Consider the following 18,956-nt stretch of genomic DNA (forward strand, 5'->3'; position numbering starts at 1 on the left):
CACGAGTAATGGAATTGGAACTGTGATTAAAATCCTTCCACCAAACAAAAGTCCAGGATCAGATGGCTTCACAGGTGAATTCTATCAAACATTTAGAGAAGAGCTAACACCCATCCTTCTCAAACTCTTCCCCAAAATTGCAGAGGAAAGAACACTCCCAAACTCATTCTATGAGGCCACCATCACCCTGATACCAAAACCAGACAAAGATACTACAAAAAACAGAAAATTACAGACCAATATCACTGATGAACATAGATGCAAAAATCCTCAACAAAATACTAGCAAACAGAATCCAGCAACACATTAAAAGGATCATATACCATGATCAAGTGGGATTTATCCCAGGGAAGCAAGGATTCTTCAATATACGCAAATCAATCAATGTGATACACCATATTAACAAATTGAAGAATAAAAACCATATGATCATCTCAATAGATGCAGACAAAGCTTTTGACAAAATTCAACACCCATTTATGATAAAAGCTCTCCAGAAAGTGGGCATAGAGGGAACCTTCCTCAACATAATAAAGTCCATATACAACAAACCCACAGCAAACATCATTCTCAATGGTGAAAAACTGAAAGCATTTCCTCTAAGATCAGGTACAAGACAAGGATGTCCACTCTCGCCACTATTATTCAACATACTTTTGGAAGTCCTAGCCATGGGAATCAGAGAAGAAAAAGAAATAAAAGGAACACAAACTGGAAAAGAAGAAGTAAAACTGTCACTGTTTGCAGATGACATGATACTATATATAGAGAATCCTGAAGATGCCACAAGAAAACTACTAGAGCTAATCAATGAATTTGCAGGATACAAAATTAATGCACAGAAATCTCTTGCATTCCTATATACTAATAATGAAAGGTCAGAAAGAGAAATTAAGGAAACAATCCCATTCACCATTGCAACAAAAAGAATAATATACCTAGGAATAAACCTACCTAAGGAGGTAAAAGACCTGTACTCAGGAAACTATAAGACACCGATGAAAGAAATTAAAGATGATACCAACAGATGGAGAGATATACCATGTTCTTGGATTGGAAGAATCAATATTGTGAAAATGACTACACTACAATCTACAATCTACAGATTCAATGCAATCCCTATCAAATTACCAATGGCATTTTTTATGGAACTAGAACAAAAAATCTTAAAATTTGTATGGAGACACAAAAGCAATCTTGAGGGAAAATAAACAGAGTTGGAGGAATCAGACTCCCTGACTTCAGACTATACTACAAAGCTACAGTAATCAAGACAATATGGTACTGGCACAAAAACAGAAATATAGATCAATGGAACAGCATAGAAAGCCCAGAGATAAACCCATGCAACTATGGTCAAATAATCTATGACAAGGAGGCAAGGATATACAATGGAGAAAAGATAGTCTCTTCAATAAGTGGTGCTGGGAAAACTGGACAGCTACATATAAAAGAATGAAATTAGAACACTTCCTAACATCACACACAAAAATAAACTCAAAATGGATTAAAGACCTAAATGTAAGACCGGACACTATAAAACTCTTAGAGGAAAACATAGGAAGAACACTCTTTGACATAAATCACAGCAAGATCTTTTTTGACCCACCTCCTAGATTAAAAACAAAAATAAACAAATGGGACCTAATGAAACTTAAAAGCTTTTGCACAGCAAAGGAAACTATAAACAAGATGAAAAGACAACTCTCAGAATGGGAGAAAATATTTGCAAAAGAATCAACGGACAAAGGATTAATCTCCAAAATATATAAACAGCTCATGCAGTTTAATATTTAAAAAACAAACAACCCAATCAAAAAATAGGCAGAAGACCTAAACAGACATCTCTCCAAAGAAGACATACATATGGCCAAGAGGCACATGAAAAGTTGCTCAAGGTCACTAATTATTAGAGAAATGAAAATCAAAACTACAATGAGGTATCACCTCACACCAGTTAGAATGGGCATCATCAGAAAATCTACAAACAACAAATGCTGGAGAGGGTGTGGAGAAAAGGGAACCCTCTTGCACTGTTGGTGGGAATGTAAATTGATACAGCCACTGTGGAGAACAGTATGGAGGTTCCTTAAAAAACTAAAAATAGAATTACCATATGACCCAGCAATCCCACTACTGGGCATATACCCAGAGAAAACCATAATTCAAAAAGACACATGCACCCCAATGTTCATTGCAGCACTATTTACAATAGCCAGGTCATTGAAGCAACCTAAATGCCCATCGACAGACGAATGGATAAGGAAGTTGTGGTACATATATACAATGGAATATTACTTAGCCATAAAACGGAATGAAATTGGGTCATTTGTAGAGACGTGGATGGACCTAGAGACTGTCATACAGAGTGAAGTAAGTCAGAAAGAGAAAAACAAATATCATATATTAGTGCATATATGTGGAATCTAGAAAAATGGTACAGATGAATCAGTTTGCAAGGCAGAAATAGAGACACAGATGTAGAGAATAAACGTATGGACACCAAGGGGGGAAAGTGGCAGGGGTGGTGGTGGTGGGATGAATTGGGAGATTGGGATTGACATATATACACTAATATGTATAAAATAGATAACTGATAAGAACCTGCTGTATAAAAATTAAATAAATAAAATTCAAAAAAAAAAGAATGTGATAGACCTCAAACACAGAAGACATCTGCACTATATTTCTGAACAAAAAAAGCACAGTATGGAACAAGATGTACAGTGTGATCCTATTTTTAAATACATTTATATGTTAGTAATTGCATTAAATGATATAAATTAAAACAGATCATATTATTGAGTTATTATCAAGGCAAGTAGGATGGTGAAAGTGCTCACTTTTCTGAAGTGCTGGCATTGCCTGGGAAGTGGGAAAATATTATATTTCCTTTATATTAGTCTTTAATAAATCAAGGAAGAATGTTGTAATCTCTAGTAGGATAACCACTAAAAGAATAGTAGAAGTCAGTTTAACTAACAAGCTAATGGTGGAGGAAATGAAATAATAGTATTCACTTGATTCATCCAAATGAAGGCAAGAAAGGAAATAAAATGGAACACAGAATAGGTGGGACAAGTAAAAAACCCATAGTACAATGGGAGATTTAAACCCTAACACATCAGTAATTAGATTAAATGTAAAAGAATTAAAAGACACAGATTGTCAGACTTGATTTTTTTTTTTTAATAAATTTATTTATTTATTTATTTTTGGCTGCGTTGGGTCTTCGTTGCTGCGCGCGGCCTTTCTCTGGTTGCAGCAAGCGGGGGCTACTCTTCGTTGCGGTGCGCAGGCTTCTCATTGCTGTGGCTTCTCCTGTTGCGGAGCACAGGCTCTAGGCACACGGGCTTCAGTAGCTGTGGCACGTGGGCTTGGTAGTTGTGGCTCACAGGCTCTAGAGCGCAGGCTCAGTAGTGGTGGCTCCCTGGCTTAGTTGCTCCACGGCATGTGGGATCTTCCCGGACCAGGGCTCGAACCCGTGTCCCCTGCATTGGCAGGCGGATTCTTAACCACTGCGCCACCAGGGAAGCCCCTGATTTTTTCTTTTTTAATTAAACTATATGTTTCTTATAATATCACAGAATGTTGAAAGTAAAAGGATGGCAAACAGGACAGGTTTATTTGTGGCTCCTGTGAGTACGCTGGGGGGACGGGGTGCCTTCCAGGGTGTGGCTCAGCCTTGCTCCTCCCGGGTGCTGGGGAGTCACACAGGCAACTCAATGCTTCCTTCAGGATGTGGCAGGAATCACCCTGCTCACGTTTCATCACCAAAGCATGTCACGTGGCCTCGCCTACCTCAAGGGGGCGGGAGGTGCAGCAACAACATGCTCAGACGGAGAAGAATCTAACACACACAGCGAGCGGGGAACAGCAGGACACGGGGGGTGGGGGGAGCAGCGGGACACAGTGGGGTGCAGTCTTCTAACTCACATCTCTGTCCTCTTAGAGGGTCCTCCAGATGGCTGGCTGCTTTGCTGTTTTGTGTGTGCGTGTGAAAGTCAGAGAGAGACACACGTCTGTAACGTTAACTGCAATCAGCAGAACTCCAGCTGGCCTGCTGGGCAGGTGTTGGCTGCCACCAGGTCCAGGGAAGCTCCCTTCCGAGGCTTCGTTCAACCTTGTCGGCTGGAACTGGGTCACAGGTAGAATAAGTCACGCTCCAGAAAGAGGCAGATGACCCAGGAAGCTGAGGGGAGCAGCCGTTCCGGGCCTCAGTGGCCCACGAGCAGCCCGGCGTTCCCTGTCTTGAAGGACACTCACTGCCCCAGCCACGTCCTTTCAAAGACTGCTTCACACCTCCTCCTCTCAGCTGAACTCATGTCCGCGCTGTCCTGGCAGGTGGGAGGGCAGTAAGTGTAGGCGAGGGTTATGCCTTCAACCAAGTACAGTCACGTCTGTTGCTTTCTTCCACAGCCAGACGCCTCGCTGTGGCCAATCTCCAGCACGTGTCCCTGCTGGTCACAAGGGTCAGGATGAGCATGGTAAACGGGCTGGTGGAAACTGGACTCCACGCTCGCTCTCCTGTCTGTTGGTTTGGGGCCTCATTTGGTCCAGCTTTGCCCAGGTTATCACCAAGGGTTTCAAATGTGGATGCTTCAGCCTAGGACACTTTAGTCTAATTCACCCATGGAAGATTCCAGGTGCTTTGGAACCTTAGAAATGTCCACCAGGCAGTAGGATGTGTGGATCAGAAGCCCAGAAGAAAGGCTTGGCCTCGAGATACACATACAGGGACTGTCTCAGTTATCCGTTGCCGTGTGACCGGCCACCCCAAACATGGTGTAGAATAATCCCTTTATTACGCACAGCAGGGGGGCAGGAATGTGGATGGAGCGTGGTGTGGGTGGCTTGTGTCTGTTCTGCAATGTCTGGAACCTCAGCTGGAAAGACTGTGTACAGGGGTGACCTGAATGGCTGGGGCTGGAATGCGCTGGAAGCATCTCCCTGGCACCTGGGCTGGATGCCTCTGTGGGACCGGTCCATCCGAGCACTTACCACTCGGGCCTCCATGGGCCTTCGGTCTCCCACAGATGGTGACCGAGTTCCAAGAAAGATGTCCCAAGAGCGTGTCAGAAATTCACTGTTCCAAGGGACCAGACAGAGGCTGCTTGGCTTTTTCTGACCTTGTCTCAGGAGTCATGTGATCCACAGGGTCTACTGATGACAAGGGAGTCACGAAGTTCAGCCCAGAGTCAGGGGAAGGGAATGAAACCCCAGTCCTCAATGGAGAGAGGCAGGATCACGCTGCAGGAGACACGTGGGGAGGGACAGGAGATGTTGATGAGGCTGGAGTTACGGGGCCCCAGGCGTCATCAGCGCTCGGTGGGATTTGGAATAGTGGAATCAAGATGTCAAATGAGAAGAATGTCGTGCAGGGCAGAGGGAGAGAAACCTCACGGGAGACGGGAGAGAAACCTCACGGGAGACGGGAGAGGGGGAGAAGCATCGCAGGGAAGGAAGGACCAGGGCGTACGGCATCTCCAGCGCATGCGCAGCGGCAGGGCTTCCAGCTCACCTGCTATAAGCCGACCAGTGATTTATGTGCGGGCTTCTCAGTTCCCCATCCGTTGGGAGGGGACGTGGAAAGGAGTTCTGAAAATTTAAGGTATTGACCCCTTTAGATTGTTCTCACCGAATGTCATTTAAGTTATAGTCAGGGTTGGGAGGGGACAGGGAAGGAAGGGTTCACTGAGATGGAAGAACAGGGTGGGACTGAGTTGTCGGAAGGAAGACAGAGCACCTTGCAGAGCCTCCTCTGCTAATCCCGCTCGCTCTGTCCGAATAAGGACCCAGCTGGAGGTCCTCAGCGCCCCTCCAGCCTCTGGAGCGTCCTCACCTCCTGCCTCCACTTGCCCTCATCTGCCTTCACACACACACACACACACACACACACACACACACACACACACACACTCACTCACTCACTCACTCTTCCAAATAGACATGACGGTGGCTTCTGCTCCATAGACCTGGGAGCTTTCCCAGATCAAAGGACAAGGAAAAAAAGCAGGGGCTTGATTCTTCTTTATCCAATTACCACTTTTATTGGAGCCCGGGATCCTTCAGGTGGTGAAGAGGGAGGAAGGCACTGATGAAATCTCACAGAGAAGCTCATTAGAAGCAGCAGCTGGGAACGTCCCACTCCTGGGAGCCGCTCTTCCAGGGACAAGTCACCGGAATTCCCTGCTTGGAGGAGGGAGGTTAAGGCAAGGCCACCTCTCTCCCCACCCCCACCCCCCACTTCTTGGTGGGGTGAGGAGAGTGCCCTGCGCTTGGGGAGTTTGGGGTCACACCTGCCTGGCATCTCGCCACACCTCTGGCCTCTCTGTGCTACCAGTCACTTATTCCATGCCAGCCTCAGTTCCCATATCTGTAAAATGGGAATTGTAACGTCACAAACCTTCAAAGGTTATTTTCGGAACATCCCAGGGCCGTGCCCATGCGCGCATTTGTAAATCATTAATGCATGCACTGTAAAAATATTGTGTGTTAAAAAAGATATTTTGTGTTCATGGAGAGGGAAAAACAACAGATTCTGGGAACTGTGAGTGTGAGCTCAGGACATCTAGAGCAGGGCATGGAAACGACTTCCGTGGCCCCGGGGCCAGGGCAGCGGATGAAGGATGCGTGGACGGTGAGGCGGCACCACAGTCTCCGCCCGGCCCGACACTGTACAGCTCTGCAGCGGCCAGTGAGCCAGAGCTGGTCCCTCGCCTCCTGCCTTCCCCTCCGAACGGTTTCCAGGAAAGGCTCTGTTGCCATGGGAACACATGTCCAATTATTCTACTTGCAGAAAATCACTCATCAGCCAACTTGGCTGGAACATATTCCTTTCTACAGAGCAAAACTGCCTCTTGTTTTTTTACCTCTGCCATGACCAGATCTTTGAGCGAAGAAGTGGAGAAGCGGGTCAGGGGATTCAGGCCACAAGAGAGATGGTCTTCTGGGCAGAGAAGGCAGAGGGTACTAGAGAGAAGCAGGCCCTTTAGTAAAGCACAGGCAGTCTCCCCATGTCTGCAGGTTGGTGCTCAAGCTGGCGCCTCCTGAAGGGGCTGAGGGATGGCCGGTGGGCAAGGACTGGGGCCTTCGATCCCCTCTGGTCACCTGCTCTGAGCCAGGCTCTACTAGACACTGGGCAGAAAGGGATGCTTCCAACACCTGTTTATGCCTTCAGTGGGGGGAATCAGAGTCCAGATGGGAGTGGAGACTGGTGAGCAGATCAACAACAATAAGTGATCAGGACACAATAGAATATGTTCAGAGTAGTCAGAAGTAGACCAAGGAGGCAAGAGAATGGAGGAAGGTAAATTGGAGGCTGGGTTTTGATGTATGAATAGGAGCTTGCCAAACAGACAAGTGATGAGGGTGTGTGCTCTGGGCAGAGGAGACGTGGTTAAGGAGTGGAGTCCTGGAGCAACAAAGTGCATTCAGAGAGCCAGTGGTTGAATACTACCCCAGTGGGGCACTCAGATGGGGAGGGGAGGGAGATGGGACGGGCAGGATTAGAGGTTGGAAGCCACATGTGCCCTTCAAGGAGGGTGGCCTTCAGCCTGTGTACAGCTGGAAGAACTCAGTCAGGTTGGCATTCGGCAGAGGCAGGCAGGACAGAGAGAAGGATGGAGCCTGGAAGACTGGCCAGCAGGTGGGACCACCATCTGGGGAGAGGAGAGGAGGCCCAAATGGTGTCAGCACAAAAGGAACAAATGAGGATCTGCAGGTGGGGGACCCTGAGGGCGGAGCCCCAGGACCAGAACTCCACCCAGTTCTCAGCTCTGGGAGACCATGTTTGGAGACAGACTGAACCAGCTGGGGAACAGCGGAGGGGTGGGCCTGGGGGAAGGAACAATATCAGATGGGGTCACGCTGAGCGGGAGGCAGTGAGGTGTCGATCACCTGAGTTCAAATCCCAGCACTGCTGCTTAGCGGCCATCTCTGTGGCCTTAGGCAAATCACTGACCCTCAAGGAGACTTGTTTCCTCTTTTGTAAAATGACACCAATTTCCTTGGGTCCTCGTGAGGATTCACTGAGGTCAGCATGAAAGATATGTGGTAAGTACCCCAGGACGCCAGCGGCTCTGAGCCCACAGCTCCCAGGGTTCCGGGTCAGGGTCCTCCTGCAGCTGCTGCAGCGCGCGGGCCCTGCGAGGCTCAGTGAAGGAGCCGGTCCCCTGCACACATTCCAGTGCTCACCCTGCCATCCTAGACCTCGCATAGGTGAGCAGTCCTCCTCCCGGGATTGTGTCCTCCTGGACAGTCGCTGCAGCAAGCCCACCGGCCTGGCATTCCCAGCCTGTGGGCCCCAGCTTATCACTTGGAGCACATTGACTGAGGCTTAATCCTGGGTTAGGTGTCCTACCTGCCTAGGGTGGCGTGACTTCTCAGGGACAGAAGCTTCTCTCCCAGCTGGCCCACTCGGAAGACCTCGTGTGTTCGTGTGTGGCCCCCTTCCACTGAGGACCTCCTGGCTCTTGGGATGGAGCAGTCAGGTCTCTGGACCTGCTTCTTGTGTCTTGGGAATGCCCCAGGAAATGACTTACCTCGACTGCCTTCACCCACCAGCACCTCTCAGCCAGACACGCCACTAGTTCCCCCCAAGCAAAGCAATAACAGGGACTCCAGCATGGTGGGCCTTCCAAAGGTGCTGCCCCCACTCAGGCTTCTTCCTCGGCACAGCGCCCGCCCGTCTGAGACCCTCGGTAAATGTGTGTTAGTGGATGAATTAATGAATTAACATAAAACTCCGTCCCTAAGGCGGCCTCAATTCTCGCTAGTGGCCAGCGTTCATCTGCAAGGAATCGGGTGGGTGTCTGAGTAGGAAGCCCCCAGCTGAGACCTGGTAGGGCCATCTGGTTATTTCAGGGCAAAGTGGAATACCAGGTGGGCAGGACCAGGCAGGGCGATTCCAGGGAGCAGGCATCCCAAGGGGCGGCTCAACCCAGGCTGGTGGCTGGCAGCAGCGGTGGAGGGGGGGCATGGGCTGGGCGGAACCACGGCATGAAGGTTAAAGCACAACCTTGACCCCAAGGAGAGGAGGAGGGCCTGAAGCAGCAGGACCCTTCAGTTGGGGCAGACAGCCCAGGGTCACTCCCATACGGTGATCGGTCAGTGCTCTAGAGAACATCTGACTGGAGTTCCAGGGGATCTATCCCCCCACGTCCCCAGTGCATCTGGGACCACCCAGGGAGCGAAGACTGACTTCTACAGTCCAGAGATTCCTAAATCCCCAGACCATCTGGGACCATCTCTATCTGCATCTCTGTCCTCCCAGGACGAGGACCTCACTGCTGGCCTCATGGGGCTTTTCCTTGTTGGCATCTGCTGGAATGGCCCCTGGTTCTCCAGCTGGGGGACTTCCAGGGCCTCAGATGCTCCACACACACCCCACCCCAATTTCCCAGACCATGGAGTGGCCTTCTTGAGACATATCCTTGCAGGGAGGAAATCATGAACTTTGGGCTTTACAGAACTGTATTTGAAAACCACCACTTACAGCTAGTTGACCTTAGATAAGTCAGACTCCCAGGGCTGAGATTGCCTGTCTATTCAGTGGAGGAGATGACACCTGCCCCCCAAGCCCTGGCACACCACCGCAGGGAAGGGAAACCAGGAGCAGACAAGCTGGGAGCGCTTGACACAGGGCTTCCCTATCCCCGCCCCCATTGCTCCCACCCCACCCTGCTCCGTGGTTTACTAAGCACGCCTTCTGAACCAAAATTTGGACCACGTGGCTTGACAAAGGATTTCTGTGCTCTTGCTTCAACATACACAGGAATTCAGACTGATTCCCCTGGACAGACACACGCATGCATGCCACCCGACCCCGGAGACCAGCCTTCCTGCCTCACCTGTTACCTGGGCCGTGACCCCGACACCTGATCCTTGACACAGCGACATCCATCAGCCTGGATTTCATGGCTCAGCCCTGAGTCAGGCCAACAACAGCCCCTGAAGAGAACCAAGTCCCACCCCCACCCCAGAAGCAAAATGATGCAAATAATAAGGGCATCAAACACTCACCGGACCCTCCAGGTAGAGCCAGACAGAGGCTAACACAGAGGTCCTGGGGTTCAGTTACAAATTACTCTATTTGCAAAACAAGAGTGGAAGGAATCTTCACAAAGGAAAACCCTGTCTCATTTTTGTGTGTTTTTTAGGGCAAAGCTCTCAGCTCTGTGGAACCATCCAGGTTCCTTGTGATTTTATCACAAAGGTGGGCTCTTTTGGTCCACTGCAAAGTATATGGCAACATTTTCCGGCTTTCTATTCCCTTCCAATAAGAAGGAATCTCTTCCTTTCTAAAACAATATAAAGGTGGATAATTAGCGTGTAATGGTTAACGGATAATTTTAGAGGGGTGAGCCGAGTTCATAACATCATTCTGAATATATTTGCATTTAGCTGATCTCCCTTTTTTTCCCCCCTATTCTGTGATTTTTTTATTTTTTTTTTGTAACTGTAATTAGTTTAATTGCGATCTTCCCTAATGAAAACAAAGAAAAGTGTCTGTGGGAGAATTGGCTCCTGGGGAGGCCATGGATGCTGGCAGCACCCCCTTTCCCCAGGCAGCCTCCGGGTCCCTGGGGACCCACCCTCAGCCTCCGGTGGCTTCTGCCCTCCGTCTGCCAGCCGAGCAGGGGCAGGTGGGCTGTGTATGTCTATTTGTCTTCATTCATTTATTCCCCCTGTTCCAGAAGGACAAAAGTCCAAGAGCTCTGGATTTTTATTCCTATTTGCTACCCTTACCCAGGGGGTGGCACTGAGCCCGTGGCACAGGAAGAGAAGGCTGCCGGCATCCCACCCTCTGGGTGTTTATGTCAGGACTCGAAGGAACAGCAGAGGGGCAAAGGTTAGCGGGCAACAGACGGAGGGGGGACCCCGGCCCCGACCTGTGCAGACAGGAGTTCCGGTCCTCGGACTCTGGCCCTGCCCACCTTGCTCTGGGCAGGAGCCTGTCCTCTGCCCGCAGGCAGCTCCAGGCGCTTGGCCACTTGATTCTGACTCAGCAGCAGCCCAGTTCTCAACTCCCACATTCCTAACCCCGTGCCCCATGCCGCGGACTGCTCCACGCGGGGCCCCGTGCTGCGGACTGCTCCACGCGGGGCCCCGATCCCCGGGTTTCCGCCGCAGCCCCTGAGCTGCTCACCGGCCCCTGACTCTTGGAGGCATCTTGCATTCAACGGCCCTGCCCCTGAGCTGTCCCTGACGCCACTTGGCCGGCTCAGGTCTCTTCCTCTGGCAAACACAGGAGTGCGGGGCGCATGGGGGTGTCCCCGCAGACCTGTCTTGGTGGCTCCCAGGCAGGGAGGCCTGGTCCCTGTCTCTGAGGACTTCCCAGGCCAGACATTTCAATGGGTCTTTCGAGCGAAGGCTGAGGGCAACTGTGCAAAGGCATAAAGTAAAGGCTCAGGAAGCTCAGAGTGAGGCCAGTGGTCCACGGGAGAGGCAGCCCCAGCCGGGTCCCAGGGTGAGAACTCTAGGGCATACATTGTGCATCTACCAGCCACAGATCTGGGGTCCTAGATGTGCCAAAACACAGCAAGTACAGTGGGGTGTCCCTGCTCAAAGAAACGTTTCCTCCCCGACACCAAGGGCGGCTGTCCCTGCTACCCCAGCTCCCTGCCTCGTCAGCATGGGCCCAGCTGCCTCTCCCCACGGTCACCAGGACCTTTGCCACAATGGCCAGTCCCGGGAAGATAACAGTGACCTTCACAGAATGACGACTATGGTCAAGGCCACCACGTGGCCAGTTGCATGGTGGGCAGGTCCCAGGTCAGCAGAAGATGCAGCAGGCGGCAGGGCCAGACCCCGCCTCCAAAAGGACTGGTGCAGAGGCCCTCCCTGCCTGCCCAGCCCCAGCGGGGCCCCTCCCTCTCCAGCCAGGCCCCTCCCTGCTCCCTGCCCACAGAGCTTTCCTCCCGAAGGTGCTCAGAGGAGGAAACTCCACCCTGGTTTTTCATTGTTTTCACAGAAAAGTTAGTTTCTGCCAAAAAGGGAAAATTAAAATGGGAACAGCCTTTCCCCACCCCCACCCCTCTGGGAATCGTTATTCTCTTCATGAAACCCTCTGGTCTGGCCTGGCTGGCCACCGACCCCGGGCCTGGCAAGTTCTTTCTCCTCCTTGGCTGAGGAAGGCCTCCCCTGCTTGGAAGGCCCAGGCCCCCTCGCTGTTGGATCAGAGGCAGGAAGAGAGGCAGGACCAGTCGGGACGGCCTTGAGTGGGAGAGGCAGGAGAACCGGCTGCAGAGAGAGTGACAGGCAGGGGACCCCTCCAGATGCCGGCCACCCCCGTGAGGCCGCTGCCACTCCGGACACACGATTCCTATTTTGAAAGCCCATCAGTGAGTTTCTGTAGCCCCCCCCAGCCCTGATCACGGAGCACAGCCCTCTTTCCTGAAGTCTGGACTCCATCCCGCTTCTTGTTGAAATCCACCAGATCCCGAGCTCCCAGCTGCCACCGGCTCACCTTCAAGCCCGCTGAGCTGTGGGTGGCTTATATTCCCTTTCCGGTTTCCTCTGACTCACATGGTGTTGGGGGCGGGGCGAACAGCTCTCTGAGGCAGGCCCTCTGCTGCCCCCCAGCCCTGAAGAGGTCCCAAGGGTAGCTAGGCTTGCATCCCTGCCCAAGCCAGATCGTAGGCCTCCCAGGTACTCTGTCATCTGTTGCTGCTCAGGGAGGTCAGGTGAAGGGGCGGGAAGGCACCTGGGCCAGCAGATATTGAAATGATGCTGCCTTCACACACTAGGGGAGAGAACAGAAGACCTCCACCACCTCCTGCCCCCTCCGGAGAACTCCAAGGAAGAGTGCGTCAGAGGCTGGCATGGCTTTACAGGAGGGCAATGGGGAGGCCCGCCCACATCCCCGCAGCCCTTTCCATTTCTGGGCTCACTGACTGGACTTCCCAGCGCCAGCGCCTGTGTCTCCTTCTCAGCCCTGAGAACACAGAGCGGAAGACCAGGGCGTCCACACCTTCTGCCCAACAAAGCAGCCGCAGTCAAAACCCAGCAAGATTTGGTGGGGACATAGCTCTGGTCTCTTGCTCTGGCGGGAGATGACCTCTGCGCCACACCGTCTCCCAAGAGACCCACTCATCCCCCTACCTCCCTACCGATGCTCTCGGGGGTCATCCCCCGATATACCACTGGACTCAAGTACTTGCTTCAGGGTCTGCCTTGGAGGGTTCCAAAATAAGTTGGGTAAGGTAAGGCCACAAGCACCCCTTTCCCTGCTCCCATTCACTCAAGTCACACAAATAAGAGGACTTTCCACTGGTCAGTGCACTCTGAGTCAACAGTGCAATAGGGCTGCCTAAGAAAACTCATAATAATGCAATGATCCTTGTGCATAGAAACACAAAAAATTGTGTCCAGTGAAATGCAGCTGAATATCCAGTGGAATGCAATTGACTACTGCCCTGTGGATGGAGACCAGTTTTGCCTATTTGTAAATTTGCTTTAGCCTTCCCGACTGCCTATAGATAGATGTGAGGTTCTTAGAACCAGTTGTAACATCATACTGGTGTCTTCATTAATTAATGAGTTAAATAAAATCTTTGGCATGTATTCCTTTTGAATTTGTATGAGAGTCATGGTCTTACCTTTTATCAAAAATGTCCTTTAACCAGTGTTTTGGGGGAGACACAATTCAGCTCATAACATACGGTCTGTGAATTATATCTCAATAAAGCTATTTTTTTTAATAGTAAAGGTTCCCCACAGCCTTTGCCAAAATAGGGGATCAGACTCCTTTCCACGGGAGGCCACAATTTAACTCCCTCCCTACTTCTCTGGATGCTGAATCAGAAGGTGACTCTTGGCTGCCCCACCCTCACAACAGCCAGACCAGGTGGTAGGCAGGGAGTGATCACTAGAATCTAACAGGCAGATCCTCAACCCAGTGGAGCCGGGGAACTCGATGGGGCTGAAGCATCTCCAGGAGCTACAGCTCATGGCCAGGCGACAGGTGTCTCTCCAAAAGTCCACAAGAAGAGCTAATCGAGCTCGTGGACATTTACTGAGCTCTATGGGAAGTACAAGGAAAAGCAACACACAGCAAGTCAGCTGCCAGAGCCCCACCCTGAGGCGGGGGCACCAAGATGGGTTTGGTTCTGACCTCAGGCAGCTCACAGCCTGGCCAGCACCACCCAACACAATCCTGAAAGGCTGTGCCCCAGACCATGAGCGTGGGTGGGAGGTTGCGGTACACTGGGTGGCAGACATTTTTCATCCTCTCCTCTCCTCGGCCTCCCAAGGGCTCCACAGAGAAGGCCTGAAATGCAGAGCAGAACTGGGGCTCCCCCAGAACCAAGTGTCCGGGACAAGCCCTAGGAGAGCTCTGCTCCCTCTCCAAAGAAGGCTCACCCATCAGGCTGCTCGTTAGAGCCTGCAACCCCCTCGTGATGCCCCGTGCGGTGCACAAGGTGGGAGGCGGCCTCAAGATTTTGGCCGTCTCTCCTTTTCTTATGAATCACTCTCCTTGGCAAACGTCTCAGGCTCAGGCACCTTCAAAGCCCTCCATGGATATTAACTAATTAGTGTAAATACAGGAATGCGGAGACTACATGTTAGCAGGCTGCTGCTGATATTAGATCATTAAAGGTGATGAAAACCCTCCCTGAGCGCTCCTCTGGGACTCGGCTCCAACTTTTTCCCTGCAAGTCTGGTCTCAGGGCCAAAAGAAGCATAATGAGGTGAGAGTCTGGCGGGTTTGCAGTGGGTAAGAAACAGCAGCTCTTTCTGTCCCCTCCAGTGGACTCTACGGCCATGGCTGGTCAAGAGGAAATCTCGGCCTGGACTATGGGAGGCGAGAGAGGCGGACCCGTTTGTGATGGCCACTGGGTGTCCAGGGAACCTATGAACCCTGGAGTGTCCACAGGTCAGTACTCACCTGGTGCCAGGAGGATTCTTGTCCTTGGGACTTCTAAAAGGATAGCCGTGGGGCAGGGCGGGTCACGGAAGCCCATGGTTTCCATGTCGTTCTGGGGTACTGACCAGCTCAGTATCCCTAGAAAATCACTTCGTTCACTCATTCATTCAACAAATTCTCTAAGGCGTTCAAAACAGAGATTCTCACTTGACAGCAAAAGCAAAAATCAACAAGTGGGACTATATCTTTCTAAAAAGCTTCTACACAGCAAGGGAAACCATCAACAAGAAGAAAAGGCAATCTATTGAATGGGAGAAAATATTTGCAAGCCATTTATCTGATAAGGGGTTAATATCCAAACTATATAAAGAACTCAAACAACTCAATAGCAAAAAACCAAACAATCCAATTAAAAAATGGGCAAAGGATCTGAATAGGCATTTTCCCAAAGAAGACATACAGAGGGCCAACAGGTACATGAAAAGGTGCTCAACATCACCGATCAAAAAAACCGCAAATCAAAACCACAATGAGATATCACCTCACACCTGTTAGAATGACTATCATCAAAAAGACAAGAAATAGCAGGAGTTGACCAAGATGTGGAGAAAAGGGAACCCTTGTGCACTGTTGGCGGGAATGTAAATTGGTGCAGCCACTATGTAAAACAGTATGGAGGCTCCACAAAAAATTAAAAATAGAACTGCCCTATGATCCAGCAATTCTACTCCTGGGTATTTATCCAAAGGAAAAAAAACACTAACTCAAAAAGATATCTGTACCCCATGTTCATTGCAGCACTATTTACAATAGCCAAAATATGGAAACAAGGTAAGTGTGCATGAACAGATGAAACGATAAAGACATTGTGAGATAGGGAATTCCCTGGCAGTCCAATGGTTAGGACTCCACGCTCCCACTGCCTAGGGCCCGGGTTCAATCCCTGGTAGGGGAACTAGGATCCCACAAGCTGTGCAGTGTGGCCAAAAACAAAAACACAAAAAAAGAAATTGTGAGATACACATGTACGTGCACACACACACAATGGAGCATTATTCAGCCATAAAATAAAATAAAATCTTGTAATTGGTGACAACATAGATGGACCTTGAGGGCATTATGCTTAGTGAAATAAGTCAGACATAGAAAGACCAAAAAAAAGGAAAAAAGTCCATAGATACAGAGAACAGATTGGTGGTCACCAGAGGCCATGGGGGGGTAAAATGGGTGAAGGGACTCAAAACATACAAACTTCTACTTATGAAATAAGTAAGTCATGGGGATATAATATACAGCATGGCACTATAGTTAATAATACTATATAGTTAATAATACTGAAAGTTGCTAAGAAAATAAATCTTAAAAGTTCTCATCACAAGAAAAAAAATTCTGTAACTATGTAGGTGACAGATGTGAACTAGACTTGTGATGACCATTTCACAGTATATACAAGTACTGAATCATTACGTTGTACACCTGAAGCTAATATAATGTTATATGTCAATTATACCTCAATTTTAAAAAACCCTGAGATTCTTATCTCATCCACCAATCCTGGCCACTCTCACCTTGTAAATTTACCCAGAATCGGCCACTTCTCATCTTCTCCAAGCTGTCACTGTGGTCCAAGACAACTAGGTTACTGCAGTAGCCTCCCAACAAGGCCCCATGCTCTCGCCTTGCCCCTGATACCAACACACACACACACACCATCTACGCATCTGCTTCACTCATTCCCACCGGCCTCCGCGCTGCCCTAGGCCACAGATGGCACATCCCCACACCTGGAACATCCGCTCTCAGGACCGTGGCACCTGTTGCTCTGGGGCCTTGAACCGTCTTCCCACAGACATCGGCGGGGTGCACTCCTTGCTTTCCCTGAGCAGCCTTCCCTGACCTCATCCTCTACAGAGGGGTCCACAGACTTTTTCCATAAAGGGCCAGACAATAGATCGTTTCCACTTTAGGAGCCGTAGTCTCTGCGGCAACTACTCAACTTAAAAGAAGTCTTAGGCAACATGTAAAGGAAGGAACATGGCTGTGTTCCAATAAAACTTTATTTATAAACACGGGCTACAGTGAGCCAGATTTGGCCCATGGCTGATCTGAGAGAACAACACCCACCTTTCTCTCGTCCCTCCCTCTGCTACTCATTACCACATGATGACATGTATATCTGTCCACTTCTTCGTTATCTGCCCCACCCAACCCCCAGAGCATCAGTGCCACTGACACAGGGACTCTGTTTATTTTGCTCATTGCTGTGTCTCCAAATCCTAAAACACTGCCTGGCACATAATAAGCCCTTGATGTATTGGTATAAAAATAGATAAATTAAATAGGCACAAACTGTTAAAATTTTAATGAGAGTAGCAGAAAATCATAGTTAACATATAGATAAATATAGATAAGTATAATATATATATATATGTATACACACACACACACACACACACACCCCATATAGTGCTTATATGCCAAGGCAATAAGAAAGCAGAGTGAAGGAAAGGTTAAGTAACTTGTTCAAGATCACAGGGCTAGAAATAACACAGCCAGACAAACCCAGTTCCGGAACCTGTATCTCACCCCTTTCCTGTGAAATGAAGAGGTGGGAATAGATCTGCACATGTGGCACCCATGCATCACGCCCCCATCCCCATCTCTCAAGGCAGACACCCTCCTTGATGACAGCCCAGCCCTCCAGGCAGCCATCACCAACGGATCACATGGTTCTTTGGATGCTTCTCTCTCCTGCTCACCTGGAAAAGCCCACCAGAGAAGTCCCCCCACCCCACCCCACCCTGGACCACTCGGGCAACGGTCTGATTGCTCCCTGGGGTCTTCTGCCTCTGCCTGAAGCCCCTGAAAAGTCATGAGGACTTCAACTCAGGAACAGAAAAGAGTGCTGGTGTCTTTTAAATCAAATCTGCCCTGAATGTGAGATTGAAGTGTTGATATGAACTATGATTCGCTGCAAAGGGTGGTGAATAAGTGTGAGAAGGTATTGCCCTCCAAATCCTGGCAAGAAAATTGGTTTCTATCTCCCGGTTACTGTTCTCCCCATCTTCCTCTCTGTCTTTTCACCCAGAAACCAGCCCCCAGTCACCTCATGTTCGTGAAGGTGGCTCGTGACCCCGTTCCATCTGCCCGATGCAGGGGGGAGCCCTCATTAACCTCGGGGAGACAATCCAGCAGTTTCAACAAAGACTCCAGAATCACATCTCTTCAGGACCGTCTCTCTTAACAAGAGAGGAGGGCCAGGTAAGATTAGCAGGGCCTTTAGACCAGCTCCCGCAGCTCTCAACAAGAAGCTCCATCTGGGCCTTATTTGGAAGGGAAACTCTCCAAGTCCCCAAGCCCCGTGAGTCACCCAGCAGGAATGCCTGTGACTTTTCATAACAAATAATAACAATTCCTTACCTCCGTGAGCCTCTTAATAGACTGTCCCATTAGCTCATTCGACCAACACAAACCTGTGAGTGGGTGGGTCCGATATTTTATCAATAAGGTGCGCAGAGCGCAGACAGCCTTGCCCGACATCCAAGCCAAGCCAGACAATCCAGGCTTCTGGCTCCCATCCCAGGGCAGCTCAGACGCTTCCTCCTCATAGGCCAGGCCTCCTGCTTCTCTGATGCATAAACCAGTGCTAAGGCAACATATCACTTAACAAGTATGCATCAAGTTCCTATTTTATGAAAGAAACTGAGCTAAGCATCAAGGAGGAGATGAGTAAGACATGGCTGTAGAGCAACGGTCCCCAACTATTTGGCACCAGGGACTGGTTTCGTGGAAGACAATTTTTCCATGGATGGGGCAGGCAGGGGAGGATGGCTCAGGCGGTAATGCGAGCGATGGGGAGCGATGGGGAGAGGCAGACGAAGCTTCGCTCGCTCGCCTGCCGCTCACCTCCTGCTGTGTGGCTCGGTGCCTAACAGGCCGCGGACCGCTACTGGTCCGCGGCCCAGGGATTGGGGACCCCTGCTATAGAGTCTCCAGGATGGAAACAGACCCGTCGGCGAGCCAGTCTGGCCTTCGGGCTGATGCACCATCTCTTCTACAACATCCTGTCTTTGTGACCTGTTGCTGC

The sequence above is a fragment of the Balaenoptera physalus genome (assembly GCF_965194825.1).
Source record: "Balaenoptera physalus genome assembly, chromosome: 20".
Taxonomy (NCBI): domain Eukaryota; kingdom Metazoa; phylum Chordata; class Mammalia; order Artiodactyla; family Balaenopteridae; genus Balaenoptera; species Balaenoptera physalus.